This window comes from Monodon monoceros, unplaced genomic scaffold, assembly GCF_005190385.1.
Source record: "Monodon monoceros isolate NGI ecotype Baffin Bay Population unplaced genomic scaffold, NGI_Narwhal_1 Super_Scaffold_18, whole genome shotgun sequence".
NCBI classification, from domain to species: Eukaryota; Metazoa; Chordata; class Mammalia; order Artiodactyla; family Monodontidae; genus Monodon; species Monodon monoceros.
In genome coordinates this window covers 95,367,122-95,389,597 of record NW_021703774.1, presented here as the reverse complement: position 1 = coordinate 95,389,597, position 22,476 = coordinate 95,367,122, and the positions used below count along the sequence as shown (strand labels likewise).

Sequence of the window (22,476 nt, the reverse complement as noted above, 5' to 3'; positions counted from 1 at the left end):
AGAAAAGGTGTTGCTGGAAGAGGCCACTCTTCTTGCACAAGAGGGAGAGCAATGATATTAGCATTTTAGTCTCTAAAAGTTCTTTCTTACACATATTGAAAAGGATGGTACGACACCTGGAGGGATTCCGCATCAGGACCCAGGAGAGAACAGATTTTCTACAGAATCTATGCATTTCAAACAGAAGTACCATGTTTCCATGGAGGGCATAGAATATTCTGCAACAATGTGATTTATATGGTTCTCTTACTTTTTTGACATTTGTTTCAGAGCAATTGCCTGAATACATTCTTTTTTTTTTTTTTGGCAAAATGTGGATAATAACATATGTTGAAAAAGTAAAAAACAGTGTGATTATTTTCTATTTTCACCTATCATTTGAATATTATTTGTTACTCTCTTTACATCTCTTCTTTACCCTTCTTTACAATTCTTCAAAATATTAGGTTTATGTATGATCATTTATATTGGAAAAAGTAGAATTACTACAGAGGACATTCTGTTGAGTTCAAAATATTCAATTAGGAAAAAAAATCGATACATCATTTACTCACATTTATAGTCATTAAAGATTATCTACAAGTATCACACGGTAAATGTCCCTCTTTGCTTTAGTATAAACTGCAATCAAAAGGTTTCCAATTATCTATTAAATTATCATAATATGTTTTATAAATAGATAAGCTACTCTATTGAGCTTACAACTTCTTTATTAATGTTTATACATTCAGTCAGGAAATAGGTAGTTGGTTCATCCAAAGTGTCTAAATAAGAGTTATATATATATTATAAATAAATACCCAATATGACAGGTCAGTTATACCCAGTTTCTTAAGAGGCATCATTCACATTTTGTAAGGAACAACTGTTTTTTGTACCGGGGATGTCTGAGATCTGTGATGCACTCTTATTAGATGCCAAAGCACCCACCCATCATTGTGACAACAACCAAAAATGCCTCCCCACGTTTTCAAATGCCCGCTGAGGGGTAATAACACCTACTGCCCCAGTTAAGAATTACTAGATTCACTTTATAATTCAGGAGGGAATAAAAATCTTTTACAAAACTGAAACCAATGAAACCTCTACTTAACTTGGAAACCATAGTACTCTGCTTTTGCAACTGTAGCATTAGCAGTACTGTAACAAGTTCTATGGTCTAGTGTGTATTTATAGTATAGCTGTGCTAAACATTTTTGAAGGAGTGAGAAATTTGCATTTGTGATAATGCAGAAAGCTCACAGGGAAACTATGCTTCAGTCTAGTAACTATATCATGGTCTGTTCATGAATCAATTGGCCCCAGGTACAGTTCTTTTTACTACTTTAAAATCCCCTTTCTTTGAGAAAAAGAATATTTAAATGTTACACTAAATAAATTCATTCCAATCAGTATCCCACATTTGTGGACAACACAAAAACACATATTTTATAGACTTATCTAAAACTATTCTGACCACTGAAATTTGTCCAGTTAAATATTCAGCTACATCAATATTTTATTAGACCTTTCTTTTTTTGTTAAATTGTGGGGGAAGACAAGGAAATAGGAATATAGAAAAGGAATTAGTAATGGGAAAAGAGAAAAAAACAAAATCTTCTTGATTCTTAATTGCTCTAGGAAGCACAGTGTTCATAATATTTTGGGTTTAAGAAACTGATTTCAAAAAATTATAAGTATTTTTAAAATGAGGGAATAAATTGATGTTTCTAATAGCTCTCAAAGAGAACCTTCTTCTGCTAACACGTTTATGCAGTCATAATGCAGTATAAAGATACTTCAACTAATAATTGTTCATTATAGGCCCATTAAATACAAAGGACTATACTATCAGAAGTCCTTAATCAGAGGTACCTTCCTGACACCAATTTAGTCATAGGACTTTGCCCATCTCCCAGAGTAAAAAAGAGAAAGATACTGCTACTGACTCTTCAGTCTGCAGCTGGCCTTTCTTGTGCTGAATACTTTTTATACATTTTTTTCTAACTTAGTTCCACAGCATTTCAGCAGCAGCATCTCCATTTTACCAAAGATGAAGCTAAGCCTCAAATATGTCACACCACACATAAGTGTCATTAAAATAATATAAGAAAACTGATGATTAATAAGATAACCAGAAAACTCAGTTAAAGTCATGCTCCTTTATGTAAGTTATCAGTCTTGGGTAATTTCAAAATGGGTAGCAGAAAAATATAGGAGAGAAAATAGTTTCTATTTGTACTTTCCTATCCTCTCTAAAAAGAGATTCAGCAACTGGAGGCAGCTTACTACATATTCATCATAATTCATTCACTCATTCAACAAATGTATCTACCTACAACAAATATGATCATATTATTTTATTCCATCATTTATCAATTTTTTAAATGCTAGGGATAGTAATTGAAAGTGTTGGAATAATAAATAACTATGCAATCAACTATTGAACATTTAGTGAAAAATATTAACTGTTAAGTCATATGTGGGTCCTTCTAAAAGAATACATAAAATATATTAAAAAGCAAGCTAAAGTAGAATGGAAAATAGTATACATTACAGCAAATAATCAGAACAAATAGTCCTACATAAATTTGACTTTATATACTTTTACCTTTATCTTAACAATTTCACTTTTTGACATAGCAAATAAAATTTTGCATTCATCACTGCAGTTTTTTATAAACAATGAACACAGTATACACACTTCCATGCATAAGAGTGCTCAACTTTTAATATATGTATATGCTCAATAAAGATAGTATAAAATAGAAATCTCATTATCTGAGGAAGTTATTTATTAAAAATAACTGTTATAGGGCTTCCCTGGTGGCGCAGTGGTTGAGAGTCCGCCTGCCGATGCAGGGGACACGGGTTCGTGCCCCGCCCGGTCTGGGAAGATCCCACATGCCGCGGAGCGGCTGGGTCCGTGAGCCATGGCCGCTGAGCCTGCGCGTCAGGAGCCTGTGCTCCTCAACGGGAGAGGCCACAACAGTGAGAGGCCCGCATACCGCAAAAAAAAAAAAAAAAAAAAAAAAAAAAAAACTGTTATAATAATGATTACATGTCTCATTTTGTTGTACCAAGATATAATGAAATACTACTTATTATTCTAATAAAATGCAATAAAAATGATCTTTCCCTGTGTTACTGTTGTGATTTTAAGGTCTCCCTATAAATCTCCTACTAACAAAAACAGTACTTCATCAATCGATGCCCCCATTAAAGACAGCAATGATGGTGACATCTTAAAGCTTTTATTGTACTGTACAGTTTAAAATTCACTTTCTCTTTTAATCTACATATCAATTCTGTTAGGTAGATATTATTATTATCCCCCATTTTACAGACATAAATATTGACACTTAAGGAAGTTTTTTTTTTTTTTATTGTGTCAAATTACACAGCTAATTAAGGAAGTTAGGTAACATTCATTTTTCTTCAGGGCTTTTAATCACATTAAATGGATTCCTCTATTCAACATATGGATTTAATTTTCTATGAAAATAATACTGTAATTTCTCATTCCACACTAATCACAAATTTAAAATATCCTCTCAATACACCAGGAAAATCTATGTTTTAGTACTTATATAGTAAACATCCTAATTATGGATGTGACTCACATAAATAAGTTTTCACCCCACTTCACTGTAACTCTTTCTTAATGCCAGTATAAAAATTACTCTTTATTGTTACTTGTGAAAAAAGACATCAGGGAGATTCTGAACCAACAAAGGAAGAAAATACACGAAGGCAAGGGGAAAGAGAGATAAGGAGGGAGAGACAGAGAAACAGAGAGAAGAGAGAACAAACATCCAGCAGTAGTGATATGAATTATTTTTTTAGTTATCACAAAAGTAATAATTACACTGTAACTCCATGGGAACAATGGTAATTTCACAGTAGCTCACGTTACTGTTATCATCCTATATCCTGATAACTGTGAAATTAATTTGTGGCACTACTGTAAGTGTTGGCCATAAGCTGTTCCCTTGGTAACAGTATTATGCTACCATAGAGAAGGAATATTTGGCAGCAAAATGGACAGCAGCAAGCTGGTAATACATGGGAAAGCTTCTATCTAAATACACATAGCATAGCAATCACCTTTGGAGAAACTACATGGCTTTCCAAAAGAGTTCCCTCTGTTCACTGTCCAGTATCTGTTGACTATAGTTAGTTCAAATGAATAGCAGGTAATGATCAATTACCAGTTCATATTTAGTAACAGGGCCTTCTTATCTTTAAAAAATTGCAAGGAGAAAGTACAAAAATGTATTACATTTATCTTGCTCTCTTGTCTCTTTCCTCCCCTGAAATTATTACACGCCATTAGAAGCCATACCAACGTATACACACACACACAAACACACACAGTTCAATGAAAAGCATGCATGCAGCTGATAGCTAGGCAACCCTTAGGTATAAACAAAGATACTAGGCATATTTTTAAAACTATTTTGCTTAAGGATATTCATTTAAGAAGGAAGATCTTTTACATCTGCAGTCTACTACCTTCAAAGTCACAGAAGGAAAAGTTGAACATGTGGCCAAAAGTCTAGTAGCTTACATTTCTACTTTTTCTTTTTCAACATAAAATATTGAAGAGAGTATACACTAAAGTGGAAGAGCATAACTGTGTGATACCACAAAAAATTCTGAATTAGAGATGTGTATTTTAAAAACCATGCACCCTAAGCTTTGGATGGCTTAACAACCCAGAGGCAAAGGGCAGATTCTCCAGCTCTCCCCTTCTTTCATAACACTAAGCAGGCTGAATACCACTCCAGGACAGCAACAAATTGGCTGAGCACACTGTTTAGATTAGCTAACATTTATGTGTCTGTGCTAAACTAAGCATCACGAGACTGGCACTGTTTTGTCATTTTTCAGATAGAAAATTCAGATATGAATTCTTCAGAGTTCAGTAAGTCTATTTTAAAATCTATTTTTGCTTTTGATATGATCAAACTGTACCTAGAGATATAACTGCATCTTAATATTTATGATAAGCTTTTGCTGAGTAATATTTTCCATATATATGCAACGCAAGGTCAATAGTTACTAGAAAGTCCTTTGTTTGGCGTATCATAGATTCCTGTCAGCCTAACTTCAGGGACTATTAGGTTCTGACAAGTTCTGCAGAAAAGTTAAATCACAGACAGAAATGTATTAAGCTTAGTTGGCTCCTACACACCAATCTTTTTTTTCCCCAAAGTACCTGGCACAGAGTAGGTTTACAATATTTGTTGAATAACTGAATAAATATTCTCAAAATCCTATTTGGCCATATTCCCCATAATGACATTGTCCTAACCTACATTTAGAGTCATCTCCTCTGACGTCTATTTCTCCAGAGTTATTCTCCTAATTTAGATCTCTGGATATTCTCTCTGCAATATCTTGGAAAAGATCAATGAGAATAGGAATTATTGGATATTATTTTATTTTATTTTATTTTTATAAGAACTAACCACACATAGGCTAACCACAAACTAAGCTAATAAACCATGGTTTAACAGAATTCTCCATAATAACCCAATAAATAGTGAAATAGTTTTTGCTATTATGAAGTTACCACCTATTCAGTGTATGACCATGGGCAAGTTTCCTGACCCACTTGAATCGCAGTATCTTCATACATAAAATGGGTATAATAATAGTACCTACCTCATGGGATTATTATTAGGGAGAAACAAGATGATCCATGTAAAGTATTTAGCATAGTGTTGAAAAACAGAAAGATCATATTAAATGTTTATGTTATTGTTATAATATTATATTAAACACATCAAAAGTATCGATACTTAAGATATATTCACTTCAGTGCTTAGTTTTATCTACTATGTCACCTAGCCTGGATATGTTCCAAAACCTATGCTGAATAATCTTCCTTGTACCAGGAACTAAAGGTGGTATTGAAAAGAAACAGATTTTGGTGTCAAGCAGACAAGAGTAAAAGTTACAGCTTTGTCACTTAAGAGAGTTCTCATCTGCAAATTACTGAAGCTTTCTGAATGTTAATTTTCTATTAAAAAGGGTGGAGATTATAAGTGTCCACTACATTCTTCTGATTTTTAGAATAAAATTCATACTCCTTTCAATAGCCAATGGGTCGTAGAACTCATCTTCCTCCACCAAACTCCATCCACGTTGCTTTCTTCAGAGTCCTCATACATGCCAAGCTTGGTATCCATTCAAGGTGAGCCTGGAAACCCACGTACTTTACCTGAGTGGTACACCTCCCCTCACCCATGGAAAGCAACATTGAGGCATAGAGGATTTATATAATGATTAGTCGGGCACATTATGTCAACTGAAATAAGGTTTCCAGGAAGTTTGTATATTTGAGTAACTTCAGTATTTCTTAGGAATCACAAATGATTATCCTAGCCTAACAATAAAATGTGACCCTGATCTGTGTGATCAATAAGCAAATTTTCATGGAAATTACTGAGTATATGACAGTAACTTCTAGAGGCAAATTTATACCTGCATGAATAAGTTCTCATCCTGAAAAAAAAAATTACCTTCTGAAAGTCCATGCTAGTTATCTGAAATAACAAAGGTGAAGTACAAACTATGTGATCCATCATAACGTGAAATAAACATGTATTGCTACTCTGTGATTTTGGTCTTTATCTCTGTCTGACCCATTTCTTGAGATTATTACCTCAAGATGCTCTCCCATGGAGTTTTCACTGGGAATACTTTAATCCAGTTTCTTAAAAATCCATAACAAATTACTAGGGTCTCAATGACTCAATAACACTATGTTTCAAAAATGATATATAAAAAACATAATCTACAGTAAGTGTGACTAAAGTATTTTATACCTGCAGTGTTGAATTGTTCCATTGGAGGAGAGCAGGAAAAAATTAAGTTCACATGCCAAAACTAGAACCTTGTTGTCACTTTAAAGTGTATTCTCTCTGAATTTACTAATTCAAAATCCCACAATTCCAACATGAATCTCTTAGCCTCCCATTCTGCTTGCTCAGTTTCCCAGTTACTACTGGTCTTTATGTTCTTCAAGATCTCTGCTATACTCTGTGTTGAAAAAATAGATAAAGTGAAGACACGCAGAACTAGACTACCAAATGGTTCAAGTCCTTGATTTGTTATTCATTATCTGTGTAACCTTAGGCATGGTTCTCTTAACTGTGAAATTAATGTAAGAATAATACCTTGAATTTTAAGTAATAATAATACCCACCTCATTGTATTGTCACAAGAATTAAGTGAGTAATCATATGTAAAGTATTTAGAAAAGTTCCTGGCATAAGGTAAGCAATAAATTACAGCTATTATGATTGAGTCCTTCATTTTTTCTTTATTTTAGTTCCTCCCTTTTTTTACTTAAACTCCATTTTAATGATTTTAAAGAACCTTCTATAAAGATGCCTATCCCCTTGTTTCCCAGTTCTTCCATTATGCCTTTCTTAGAAAATTCATATTCTGAATGAAAACTTTCATGCCCACAGAGAAAACCATATATACATGCAGAAAACCAGCAACATAATATAGCCAGTGTCACCAATTATCTGAGCTCTCAAGACTCCACAGAAACAGGACCTGTTTCTTTGGTCAACTTCTCATTCTTCCATTCTCCAGAACAACTATGGAAAACTTTCATCTTTCCTCCTCACTGCCAAGCCATTTCTGTTCCATTCCTTTACCCTCAGCATGATAACCTTCCTTTTTATTTTTGTGACAAAAGCCTTTAGTTGGTGCTCCCTAACAGAGCTGTCACCAATTCTCTAAACCTGCTTGTAATGATCACTGTTTTTCTTCTGCCCCTTATCATAACGGTATTTCTGGTCCTCTTCCTATCAAAGGCGAATGTAAATCCCCACAAATGTAAATGGATTCCATCTCCTTATACTGTCTCTAAAGTCACATGCTTTCCATTTTCACCTCTTCTCCTTTCATCTCCTAGAACCTCCTTATTAGCATCTAATTATTTTTAGTCACTCCAATGTAATAACATTCTTCTCTGAATCCTACATCTCCTTCCTCCTATGAACAGCCAAAAAGTAGAAAGAAGTTTGTTGTCTATACTGACCATCCCCATTATCTTCCTGCCTACTTATTTATTCATTCATTCCACAGTCTATTCCGGTCTACTTTCTGCTCCTACTTCTCCATGGATACACTCATGTTACTAAGTATGTCCACGCCATTCACTCCAGAGAATACGTTTTCAGATCTCCTCTTACTTAGTCTTTCAGAAGCATTCAATAAAGTTGTCTACTCTCTCCCTGTTAAAGCACTCTCTTTCTTTCAACTTTAAAAATAGTATATTTTCCCCTTGCTTTTTTGGTCATTCCCCAGTCTCCTTTGTTTTCATTTGTGTTTTCCCATTCCTTTCCTAAATAATTGTTAATACTGGAGTTCTTCAAGATTCTACTGTGGTCTTTTGTCTCATTCTACACTCATTTCCATGGCTTCAATTATATCTCCATACTTATTATCTTTATGTCCTGCATTCTCAGATCTCCACACTACAACCCATCTCTGTCCTTATCTTTGGGCATGTATGTCAAATACAATTATTAATTCCTTCATTGTTCATTCAACAGATACATAGTGAACATTTGTCATGCCCCAGGAACAATTCTAAACGGTAGGGATGTACATTGAACAAACACACAAAACTTCCTGCCTTCACACAGCTTTATTCTATTGAGGGAGTTACATTAAATATAAACAAGTAATACAGACAGTATATTAGATAGCTGTGAATTCTCAGGAGAAACATAAATTAGGAAAGATGAATAAGAAACGTTGATGATGTAACTTGGGTTATGTTTAGATAGCAGCCAAGGAAGGTGTCTCTAAGAAGGTAAGATTTCAGTTCTTCAGAGAGAACTGAAGACTGAGAGGAAGCAAAGGGCATAGAGAATGGCAAACTCCTGTGTTCTGTGAAACTTTTTATGGTTTGCCTCCTCCCTCTCTAATCACATTTTCAGTCATGTATATTGACTTTTCACTGCCTGACATTTTTTAAAAATTTCTTATGCCTTTCTTAATTGTTTACTACTTTGCAATAAATGTTAAACATGATTTATTTTATTATTTGAATAGTAGTGTCTTATCTTCATGCAAACAGATCCTCTTTTAATTTATTTTAGAAGCAGGATATAAATAATAAAATAAGTCAAAGTAAAATATATCAGTATGTGAGTTGAGCTTTTACTTTGTAAAGAAAGGGCACTATGCTTAATAGAAAAAGAGATGCAAAGAAGCCGGATTGTAGTGGGTAGAGGTAGGACTGAAAGGTAAAGACATGGAGCCACACTGTTTAGATTACTTATTCCAAAAGGTTGGCAGTGAAACGCCTTCCAGATAAATTTGTAGTTAGATACAGCACAATTCTGACAGTTGGCTCTTAGTGAATTCTTTCAGGTTTTTAAAACTATTTAATTATGAACATAAGCCTTAATTAAGACAAATCTTTCTTCTGCCTAAATAAGAAACTGCTTAAATGTCGGAGGGCAAGACTAAAAGTTTCTGTCTAAACTCATTTTATAGTCTCCACATTTACATACAACGTGCCATGCTACCAGGAACCACTAAGCACATTCTCACACAGGTTCAGGGCCATCCATGCTCCAGTAAGAACTTTGAACTTGAAGAAATATACAAGAAACCATTGAGTCAGAAGCAATTTCTACTACTCAAAGTACCATTTGTTGCCCTTTGGGTATCCCAGATACATTCCTCAGATATTTCTGTTACCAAGACTCCCAGCTTAATCTTTGCAAGACTCACTATGTGAGACCCTGAATTTAGGGACCTTATTCTCTTTAGTGCAGACGTCAGAGCCGTCTTACTTATCCTTCATGCCTTAACTGATCTTTCTGAAATCTAGAACTTTTACCATTAAAAAATATATGTTTTACATGTCTACAAATCTATATAATGAACATATTTATCCCTCTCAGGCTATAGTCCAAGGTATGGCCCTGAAATGGCTTCAGGTTTTTTCTTCAAAAATTCTATAGGATCCTATATCAGTTTTTCTTTTTTTTTTTTTCCTTATGGTTGTTGTTGTTTGATTTACCCCACCAGTAACATTTTTTTTCTCAAACTAAACTGAACTGGCTTATCAAGATATAGTAAAGTAAAAAGACATCTGCAAAAAACTTGATACAGGCAAAAGCAGTGTTTAAATGATTCAAAGTTTTGTTCTTACATGTCTTCAACATACTAGTTTATTATTCTTTTCAAATAAACACATTATTTTCTCAAACCAAAGGTATGAAATTATTACAATAAAAGCAAATTAAATGCTGTATAATTATCTCATTTATATGGCTAAGGTTATTAGCTTATATATAATGTCTTTAAAATAACTATTTGCAGTTATGTTTCAAACTGCAGATTTGACACACCAGCCAGGAGGAATGCTACAATTCCTGCTGTGCTAAACTTACTGAAACAAATAGAAAAAACACTTTATTTTGTTTTGTTACTGTTTTACTATTTTGTAATTGGACTACCCTACAGGAAATACTCTTCTTTATATCACTGAGTTAGTATAATAATCTTGTTTCATGCTCTTCCTTTATATACAACATAAGGATTTCTGAATTATTATTTTATATGAGGGATAAAAATAATGACAAAAAATTTTAAAGATATTAATCAAAAGCTGTGTTAGAACTACTTGTAATGGCAAATGCTCCTAATAATATGATTGAATGTATTTTTTGACAATGGAAATATGGGCACACATACTTATATCCAATTATCTATAAAATGCGACTACACAGATAGAGAGATAAGAAGCATTCTGAAAAAAAATATGTCTTCTCCAAATGTTTTAAATGAGTAACACCATATATCTTACTATTCAAAGATTACAAAGTTGTTGTTTTTTTCCTTTCAATTATTAACTAAAATAAGGCTAAAAAGCAAAGTCTCCTTGTATACAAAGTAGTCTTGAAATTTATATCTGGAGACTATCATTTAGGGTTATATTCAGTGATGCTTATATATTATGTGTTCCATGATTAATTTTGTCAAAATAAATAACTTTTATGAAAGTGCTAATATCTTCATAGAAGAATTAAAAACGATCTTTAGAAAATGCTTGATAACTCCACTCCATCTCTCCCTGGATTCCACATGCTAAGACCACTTTTAAAGAGAATTTTGTCACTGAAGTAAAAAATTCATTTAAAAGGTTTTTAAGCTGGAGTAGCTTTATGAACAGTTGTGCTAACAGCAATAAAATGTTATTTCTAGTGAATAATGAAAAGTCTTATCACATTCCATTTAGAGAAAAAACAAACTTGTTAATAGGCTAAATGTTTTTTTTTCTTAACCATAATTCTCATTTAATGCAGACATCTTTAGGGGGGGAAAAGGGGTGCATATAATGGTATATAACATCTAATTTGGAGCTCTATATAAATACCACCTGTTTCTTAAGTACTATCAGCACTTACTGAGAATCAGATTATAAGGATACCAAGAACTTTATTTTATATAAAAGCACACATAGAATTTCTTCAGGAACAGGCACTTGTGAATATAATAGTAACGAAAAATAAAAAGGAACTAAATATAATTTTGCAAATTACATCCTACGGTATCATGTCCTAAAGCTCTGTCCCAAAACTCACTATTTCAGAGGATTTTAACATGTTACAAAAATTCATTAAGAAAAATAAATAAATGCATTTATTTCATAAAACCTTAATTAGACACATCCTACAACGTGTCTTTGACATTATCTATCCCTACAGAATCTCATTGATATTTCTCTTCCTAGACCAAAGTCTATGGCATTTGATTGTGTTCACCCAGGTGTAGCATACTCAGTGATACAGAGCTCTCTCCTGAGTAAAGAAGAGGGAATTAAAGAAATTAGAAGATAACAGGTTGCATATTCTAGTTGTAAAAACAGTTACTTTAGGAAAAGTAAGTGCTTAAGTGGTCATATAAAAAGCCCTATTAAAACCAATTAAGCGGGCTTCCCTGGTGGCGCAGTGGTTGGGAGTCCACCTGCCAATGCAGGGGATGCGGGTTCGTGGCCGGGTCTGAGAGGATTCCACATGCGGCGGAGCGGCTGGGCCCGTAAGCCATGGCCGATGGGCCTACGCTTCCGGAGCCTGTGCTCCGCGGCGGGAGGGACCGCAACGGTGAGAGGCCCGCGTACCGCAAAAAAACAAACAATTAAGCTTTGTCTGTTAGGATTTGTAAACCTACACTTTTGAGCACTGAACTGAGTTGACAAGACCAATTAATAACTAATTCTTATCAAAGTAGTGAAATACTTCATTTACATTTGGGATAACCTGCATGTATATTATTTTGGTTTTGAAAAAATAAACACTAACTTGACATTTGCTAAAATATTCTGTTAAAACAAGCAATGACCTGGGGCTCTATTTCGATTCATTAAATGAAATATAAATTAAAAATGTTTTGAAAAATAAGGCTCATAGACGTTAAGAAGCTTACTAAAAATTACAGTCAGTCTGAGGGACAGAGCCAAAATTAAAACTCTGAAAGGATAGAAGACTGACCAATTGAAAGGTAAAGCAAATTAATTTTGGTTTAAGGAAGCTGAGTTTTGCATGACAAACATGCAAATGTCAAATAAGCATTTAGAGCTTTGGGTTTGGGGTTCAAGAAAGTGATGTGGCAGATAATACAGATTTAAGAGACAATAACTAACACACAGACTACGAATAAAGGCAAAATAAGGAGGTGTGATCACTAAAGGCATGAATGCAAAGTGAGAACAGGACCCAAGAGGAAAAATATTAAATATTCTGCTTGAGGGAAGGAGACACAAGAGGGATATGGGGATATATGTATACACATAACTGATTCACTTTGTTATACAGCAGAAACTAACACAACATTGTAAAGCTATTATACTCCAATAAAGATGTTAAAAAAAGATATACATATAAGATATATGTATATACATATATATGTGTATATATACATATATACATATGTATATATACACAATGGAATATTACTCAGCCATAAAAAAGAATGAAATAATGCCATTTATAGCAACGTGGATGGACCTAGAGATTATCATACTAAGTGAAGTTAAGTCAGACAGAGAAAGAAAAATATCATGATATCCCTTATATGTGGAATTTTAAAAAAAGGATACAAGTGAATTTATTTACAAAACAGAAACAGTCTCACAGGCTTCAGAAACACACTTATGCTTACCAAAGGGGAAAGGTGGGGGTGGGGAAGGGATAAATTAGAAATTTGGAGTTGACATGTACACACTACAAAATATAAAATAGATAATCAACAAGGACCTACTGTATGGCACAGGGAACTCTACTATTATTAGGATACTATTTAGGATAAGGATATTCTGTAATACCCTAAATGGGAAAAGAATCTGAAAAAGAATAGATAACATGTATATGTATAACTGAATCACTTTGCTGTACGCCTGAAACTAACATAATATTGTAAAACAACTGTATGCCAATATAAAAGAAAATGTTTTTAATTAAAAGAAAAAATATTCTGCTTGAAATGAATAAAACAAACAAAAGGAAAACAAGATTTGTTTTTCTCTAAAGTTATAATGACATGTAATTGCTTATATTCAACCAGTACATAAATTTAATAACCAACACAATGTGTTAAGGTAGACAGAGGGGGACTTCAACTTCTATACAGAATGTAGTAGGTCACAGTAGGTCAATCGATGCTCTAATTGCCAAAAATGAGAAAAAGCTGAATAAACCACAAACATTTTTAGAGGCATCAGAGATCTGAAAAAGCAAGGAAAATTGCACAAACTGAAGTTCTTGAGAAGGGAGAATGTTCTCAAGATAAGTCGAGGAGAAATTACCAAAACTTTTAGTGATCATTGGCCCAAGGGAAGGGGTGCTGTAAGTGGAACATTAAGGGGTGCTGTAAGTGGAACATTAAGACAGACAAACACGTCTGTCTCCCTGCTGGATATATGCAGAATTCTAGTGCTGTGTGGGAGGCTTATAGAGACTAAAGTTCTAAAAGGCAAACAGAAAAAAAAAAAAGGGAAGAGGGAATGGGGTATGAAATAAAAACTGTTAGAAACAAAAGAAGAAAACTGACAAATCTCAAATCATACTTGAAGAGTTTAACAACCCTCTCTCAGAAAAAAATAAATATTTAAATAAATAAAAATCAGTAAGGATATTGAAGATCTAGATAACACTATCAACTGTCTCTAAGTGACACTTATAGGACACTACACCCAACAATTGCAGAATAAACCTTCTTGTCAAGTCAACATGAAATATTCACTAGGCATAAACCATATGCTGAGATAGAAATCAACTTTGAAAATATTAAAATCGTAGAGATTTTATTTTCTGGCCATAATCTTTTACAATTGATAAATCAACATTGACACATCTTGATCACCCAAAGTCCATAGTGTACTTTAGGGTCGCTAAAATGTTCAGATCTTTTGCCCATTTTTTAATCAGGTTGCTTGTTTTATTATCATTGAGTTTTAAGAGTTCATTGTATATTTTGAGTAAAAGTCCTTTATCAAATATGTATTTTGAAAATATTTTCCCAGTATGTGACTTGCCTTCTTATTCTGTTGGCAGTGTCTTTGCAGAGAAAATTTTTAATTTTAATGAGGTCCAGATTATCAACCTTTCTTTCACAGATCATGCCTGTATTTAAAAGTTATCAGTGACTCAAGATCATCTGTGTTTTCTCCTATGTTCTGGGAATTTTCTAGTTTTGCATTCTACATTTAAGTCTATGATCCACTTTGAGTTAATTTTTGTGAAGGCTGTAAGGTCTGTGTTTATATTCATTTTTATGCACGTGGATGTCCAGTTGTTCCAGCCCCATTTATTGAAAAGACTATCCAGTATCCATCATATTGCCTTTGATCCTTGGTCAAAGATGAGTTGACTATATTTGTATGGGTATGTTTCTGGGCTACCTATTCTGTTCCATTTATCTGTCTATTCTATAGCCAATACTACACCACAATATTGTAGCTAGAATGTCTTAAAATTGGGTAGTGTAAATTCTCTGACTTTGTTCTCCTTCAATATTGTACTGGCTATTCTGGATCTTTTACCTCTCTGCATAAACTTTAGAATCAGTTTGTCAATATCCACAAAATAACTTGCTAGGATTTTGACTAGGATTGTATTGAAGCTAAAGATCAACTTGGGAAGAACTGATATCTTAAGAAAACTGAGACTTCCTATCAAGGAACATGGAATCTCTCCATTTATTTAGTTTTTCTTTGATTTTGTCCATTGGAGTTTCATAGTTTTCTTCATATAGATCTTACATATATTTTGTTAGATTTATACCTAAGTATTTCATTTTGGGGGTTGCTGATGTAAATCATAATGTGTTTTGAATTTCACATTCCAATTGCTCATTGTTGGTATGAGAAAAACAATTGATTTTTGTTTATTAACCATGTATCTTGCCACCTTGATATAATGCTTATTATATATCAGGAGGTTTTCTTGTCAATATTCCAGGAGGGTTTTTTGTCAATATTTTTCAGATTTTCCACATAGACAATCATGTCATCTGTGAACAAATACAGTTTTATTTCTACCTTCTCAATCTGTATACCTTTTATTTCCTTTTCTTGTTTTATGCATTAGTTAGGACTTCCAATATGGTATTAAAAAGGAGTGTTAAGAGTGGACATTCTTGCTTTGTTCTGAATCTTGTCAGATTTTTATTTGGGTCTTTTTTTCTTTTTTGTTATTTAAAATAATGATGTATACATCCATGATCTTTTTTCTTTTTATTTATTAAAAAATTTTTTTTATTGAAGTATAGTTGAGTTACTATATCATGTAAGTTTCCAGTGTACAGCACAGCAATTCAGTTATATATATATATATATATATATATATATATCGTTTTTAGATTCTTTTCCCTTATAGGTTATTACAAAATATTGACTATATTGATAGTTCCCTGTGCTATACAGTAGGTCCTTGTTGGTTATCTCTTTTATACATAGGACTGTGTATATGTTAATTCCAGATTCCTAATTTATCCCTCCCACCACCTCCCTTTCCCCTTTGGGAAAGTTTGTTTTCTATGTCTGTGAGTCTCTTTCTGTTTTGGAAATAAGTTCATTTGTGTCTTTTTTTTCCTTTTAGATTCCACATATAAGTGATATCATATGATATTTGTCTTTCCAGGTCTGGCTTACTTCACTTAGGATGATAATCTCTAGGTCTATCCATGTTGCTGCAAATGGCATTATTACATTCTTTTATGGCTGAGTAATATTCAATTATATAAAGTCCAAATAATCTACCATGTTACATACTTATGAGGATATAAAATATAAAACTTAGTTAAGGAATTTATTCATATCCTAAATAGACTGTTTGGAAATTTGTGTAAATATACTTCAATGCAACATCATATATAAAATGTATTTATTGTTATATATAAGCAGATAAAAAAAATAATAAGAGATATACAATAATTTGGCATGTTTAGATAATCTTAAGCTTGCTCATATGTTTATAGATTGCAAATAGTATGTATTAGTATTGATATAGTCAAGATATCTTTCTGGAATAACTATATCATCTATAGAAATATATGTGACAAAAATATTTATCATGACCCTTAAAAGCAGGTAAATATTTTGGTGGAAATGCTGAAAGAACAATCAATTCTATAAAAATTTCAAGTGAGCAGAATAATCCTGAAGAAATATGAATTGCAAGACAAGTCTTGTATTACTACCAAATAAAAATAGACTTTCATTTTAATGGAATGACCGAACCTAAGCAATGATTCTCAGGCTTCAATTAATGGTTCTAACTGGCTCAAACTTGCTACCCAATGCTTTTTAATTATTTAATATATTTTACTCATATGCAATCATTTAACTATAATTATATGTCAAAACTAGTAATTTATTTCTTTACAATGAAAAAATTTCTTATCCTTGTTTCACTATTAAAAAGAAAAAATCTGATTCCTCAAACAGCTTTTTCATCCAAACCGTTTAAATTTCAACATAGTTCTTAGCCCTGGGTGAGAAATGTCTCAAGCAATATTCCCTTACAGAATATGAAATTATAAGCAACATCTAAGGGGATGAAGGAAGAAATGAAATATGAAGGAAAAATATGACAATGACAAATATAATACCAGTAAGTAATTTAACCTTATTGTAAATCATTTTTCTTACCTATCTAAAAAAAAAAAAAAAGAAAGATTGCTCTAAACTCTCCTCAAAGATAGAGGGAGATACTGGCAGGATAAATGGTTTGTAAACACAGCACAGATAGCAACTAAAAGTATCACCTATGACGTCCAACGAAAGACACCCATTTCCACTAAAACTTGATGGAAGTGGATGTTATGGAAGACTTCTAAATAAAATGACTACTATTATTTCTTCTATTTGCCAGCCAAAGTAATGGCCCTTAAAATGGGAAAGAACTATAGGGCTAAAAGTTAGGACATGTACTAAATTAACTAAATTTCTTAGGAGGTTTCTTGGAAGATATTAGGAAGGTTGAAATTTAAACATCAGGAGCATTTTTTTAAAGAGTACAGAGTATCCCATATGGCCTCTCATTGAATCCTAGAAAAAACTTCTTTGTGCACTAGAAGAAAAATATTTATTCATGATTCACTGATTTATTAAGTAAATATTGATTGATTAAATTTTAAAATAGAGGCAATTCCTCAGAGAGTCTCATGGGTACAAAACTTTATAAAGGAGTTAAATAGACAAAAAACACATCACAATGAATATTTTCCAATAAATATCAGCTATCATATATGTACTTTAGTAGATGCCATGATTCTTCATCCATTTATAAAAATAATTGATAAACTATAATATCACAACGTTGAATTTTCATAGGTACCTCATTGTGGTTAACTTGTGTCAAACCGGAGAGTAACATTATACTGTTTCATAATGTACATGGTTCTTCAACCACAAGCATAACAGATTAATGCTAACTGATTCAGTGGCATTGACATGGATACCTCAAGTTGCCTGCATATTGGTGACTTTACAATTGCAACTGACGATTTAATTCTTAATCATGCCTGTTCACTTGCATGAGTAATCCAGGAAATGTAACTTATTCAGTTTCAAGGAACAGCCCAGAAAATAGGAGATATGACACCTCAGTAAATGTTCTAAGTCACACTTATTAATAACAGTGGAAGAGCTTCATAGTATTTTTACTATTAATCAGAGAAAATCACAAATTCATAATATATATACCAAACAATTCTTTGAAATTTATTTTAATTGGTTTATGTCAAGTTTGCTCTTAACGAGGGGTCAGTGAACTATGACCCATGGGACAAATCCAGCTGGCTGCCAATTTCCATAAATAAAATTTCATTAGAACACAGCCACAACAATGCAGCCACACCCGTTGGATGACATATTGTCTATGTGGGTGCATTTGCACTATACCAGCACAACTGAATAGTTCCAATTAGAGACCATATGACCCAGAAAGCTGAAGATACTATCCAGACTTCTACATAAACTGTTTGCTTACTTCTGCTTTACTATCAAATTACCATGTTCTGTTTATTTAAGCAACAAATTCAGAAAAAGTAAATCTAACCAGTTAGCTATCTTCACCAATTGTCAGAATGGGATACATTTTTTCTTCCCAAAAAATAGAGTAAACACAAACACTCTCGATGGATAGAATTCAGTATACATCCCAATAACCTGTAGAAATAATAGATAAGAAAGGGTAGAAATCTTCTTTTAAATGTAGTGTGCTGATATATGAGAAATGGTAAATAGAAAAACTAAACTGCAATGTATATCTTCTAGAAGAGAAGACTATTACAGAAAAAAAATAGAATCAGCTGTTGTGTTATATGTGGAATGAACCTAAATTAATTAGAATGAGCAATAACAAAATATACCAATGTACTTATAAACAATAATGAATTATCTATAAACCCACTCTATTATTCTTCTTAAATTGTAGAAAATGCCAAATATAATTACAAAATACATATTCAAAACATGTAAACCACTAATTTTCCACTTGTAAAAGCCTGATTCAAAAAGCAATTTACTTTATGGTTTACTTAAGCTTTGTAACTACATTAAAATATGATAGTATATACACAACAGCTTGTTAACAAGATTATCATAACATTAAAATCATAATGGGGCACTTCAATTATGGATACTTAAAATTAAAGCTAATCCTCACAGTACCAATTTTTATCTCCTAAATAATTTTAGCTATTAGCTGCTCATTCAAAGTCTGTATCTAAAATGATAAGCATTCTAGAGTAAGACAGCTCTGTACTTTTCTTTGGTAGCAAAACAAAAGCTGTATCCTTTCTCTGTAGTCTTTAACCCACAATCTTTTGCTACGAAAAGAAAAATGCAATTTTTTTTTTACCTTAGTTAAGTACTATTTATTTATGTTGTTGCTAATGTTGTTGTTTTAAATAGTAACTTCTAATATAATAATACATATTTTCTGTTTTGGTTTTATCGTTCTAAATGTATCAAGTTGTCATAAAATAGCAGTTACAATAGTAATTTGATTTTTTTCTGTAAATATTTCTTTTAAGAACATATTGTCTAGTTACACAGTGGGCACCAGGTTGAAAGAACCAATGCTCAGATTAATGAATATGGTAATGCATTTTATAAGTATATAACTGTATCAAGTCATGCCTGATTTACTTGTGCTGCTGTTTCCCCAAATTTATAATTAATAAGTATGCAATCACTTCTCACACTCAAGTTCTAATTAAAGTTCAAAGTAGAGGGCTTCCCTGGTGGCACAGTAGTTGGGAGTCTGCCTGCCAATGCAGGGGACACGGGTTCCAGCCCTGGTCTGGGAAGATCCCACATGCCGCAGAGCAACTAAGCCCACGTGCCACAACTACTGAGCCTGCGCGTCTGGAGCCTGTGCTCTGCAACGGGAGAGGCCCCCGCTCACCACAACTGGAGAAAGCCCTCACACAGAAACGAAGACCCGACACAGCGAAAAATAAATAAATAACTTAATTTAAAAAAAAAAAAAAGTTCAAAGTAGAGGAAAACAGTAAATTAACATAGCTCCTAATTCATATATGCCAATTGCTACCAAATCCATAAATAATACACAAGTATAAGGTATATATTTGGTTTTATTAAACATTAGTGAAAATTAATATAGAACTTTTCTTCTACCTCCCTTGAATGGTGAAAAAATTAAACTATCTTTGGCCCATTTGAAACCGAATGACAAATCTTGCTTTCACTCATCCCTGAAATGAATGAAAGTAACATTCTTAAGTTATGCAGTAAACAGATAATACCAAATGTATGTGTGTGTGCATACACGTGTGCACATTTGCACACACATGTGTAAACTGTGTGTATACATATGTATTCATAGTACACAAATTACATTAACTTAATTACACAGAATATATAATCAAATGCAATTAATTACATATATTTTTACATAATCATTTTCCTAATGCTTAACCTACATTTTCTAAGCTGCATTTCAATAGTGTTATTAAAGTAGTTCCATCACATCATTATCTAGAGAAAGTGATGGTGTGCTTTTGTCTTTATATTTTATAAAATTTGAAGATATTCAGCCTGGTTGCCCTCTTTCTATGTTAGGTGAAAGAAACCATAGACACATGTGCTTATGTGCATAGTAGAGTGTGTGCCTCTCTCTAAGAGAAGTGATAAAGACAAGATATTCTCCTCTGCATGGAAGAAAAGAAGATACTCTTGTAACCTGCTTACTGGGGGCGGAGGGTGGGGTGTGTCTTCCAGAGATTCCTGCTGATCCATTTAGTGAAAAAAAAACTTGGAGAAATATAATTATTATAGGATCAAGAAATATGATTAAAATAGAAAGCTTACACATTGTTTCTGCATCCAATTTCACAGGTCAAACTTTGCATGTAGTTAAAACACACATACACACACGGGCATTTATAATTACCTTTATTTTTGTAAAATCACTGATCATTATATAACATATTCAGGATTTTAAACAATTTGTGTTTACTTTCCATACCATTAAACAACCTGCTGATTTCATTAGAAATATTTTAATAATTTCTCATTTTATTTATTTTATACTTCTCTTCAACACCACTTCAAATTTTCTCATGCCTTAGATTTGTTTTCTAAACTACTTATTCAATTCACTATTCATAAATATTTAGGTTGCCTTCTCTTCCCCCTCATCTTTTTTTACCATCATAAAAGAATTTCATTGAAAGTTGTGCATAAAACTGTAATTCTAACAGATATGTCTAAAAAGCAAATGGATCTCCAAACTTCAAATGCTGTCAAACTGCAAGATTTCCTTGACTGGGACAGGGAGATTCATATAGAGATAGAAATATAGATAGAAATTAATAGAGATAGAGTACATATACATGGACATATATATATATACAAACACACATTTCTGCATATAATATATATATACACATACACACACAAACTTATCTACAAGTGTAAGGTTAGGTAGGATAGTGATAATATTCTTATCTTCAAGTCTTATTCAGATGGCCAAATTACTCATAGAGACAGTCTTTTACTTCAATTCATGTAGAAGTACCAGTTAAAGAAATACCAGTGTAGTTTAACCATTATGCTTAGCAAGGGATGCAAAATTAATATAACTAAAACAATAAGCAACTAAAACAATATGTAGGTACCAGGAGTAACACATCCCTTAGATCAGATGGCAAACAGCCTCAGTACCACTAGATATTAACAGAGGAATGAAATTAAAGTTGCACTTTATAAACTAACACATCTAGAAGGAAAAACTGAAAAATACTTCTTTTTAATGTCTTTGAATCTCTCTTCAGACCTCACTCTTTCAATGAAAAGTTTAGATTGCTATTTATATTCCTTCTACCTCTCAAAGTCTAAAGTAAAGCAATAGCTTTAAAGGATTTTTACCTTTCAACTTAAATGTACTGTATCCCTTAAAATTATTTTCCTAATTTACATAGTTATACTTTCAGTTTTAACTCTGGATACATAGCTGGGTTTATGGTACACCTACAATTACTATTACACGCACCAGAAAAAAAGCCAAGAACATAAACTGTGCAACTCAACATCACCATCTAGTGACAGAATTCCTAACACGTGACAAAGCTGAGCAAAAAGGAATAGATTTCAGAGATATAATGCCCTGGTAGTTTATCTTTAGAATAATCACCAAATGTAACAGCTCTCACTGAATATGTATGGCTCTACAAATAAAATACTAACCCTTAATTGGCTATGTCTGTACTCTAAAATGTAATTTATATTCTTACCATAGAGGTATATTCACAGATCTCACCAATCTATATTTTTGTGTATTAAGTCATTATCAGAAAGCTTCATATAGTTTTTTACATTTTTTTCTTAATGAACTATATTCTATATGTAACTTTTCTTTCAGATTTTGACACCCCATTTTCTTAAGTTATTCAACTGAAGTACCTTCCAATTTCATTATT

At 32.7% G+C, this 22,476-nt stretch overlaps 1 protein-coding gene across 2 annotated transcripts in view; it reads right to left on the bottom strand.

Annotated features, from left to right (window-relative positions):
* The window catches only part of DPYD (dihydropyrimidine dehydrogenase), an 820,498-nt gene that overhangs the window by 677,511 nt on the left and 120,511 nt on the right, over window positions 1–22,476 (bottom strand). The window lies entirely within an intron of this gene.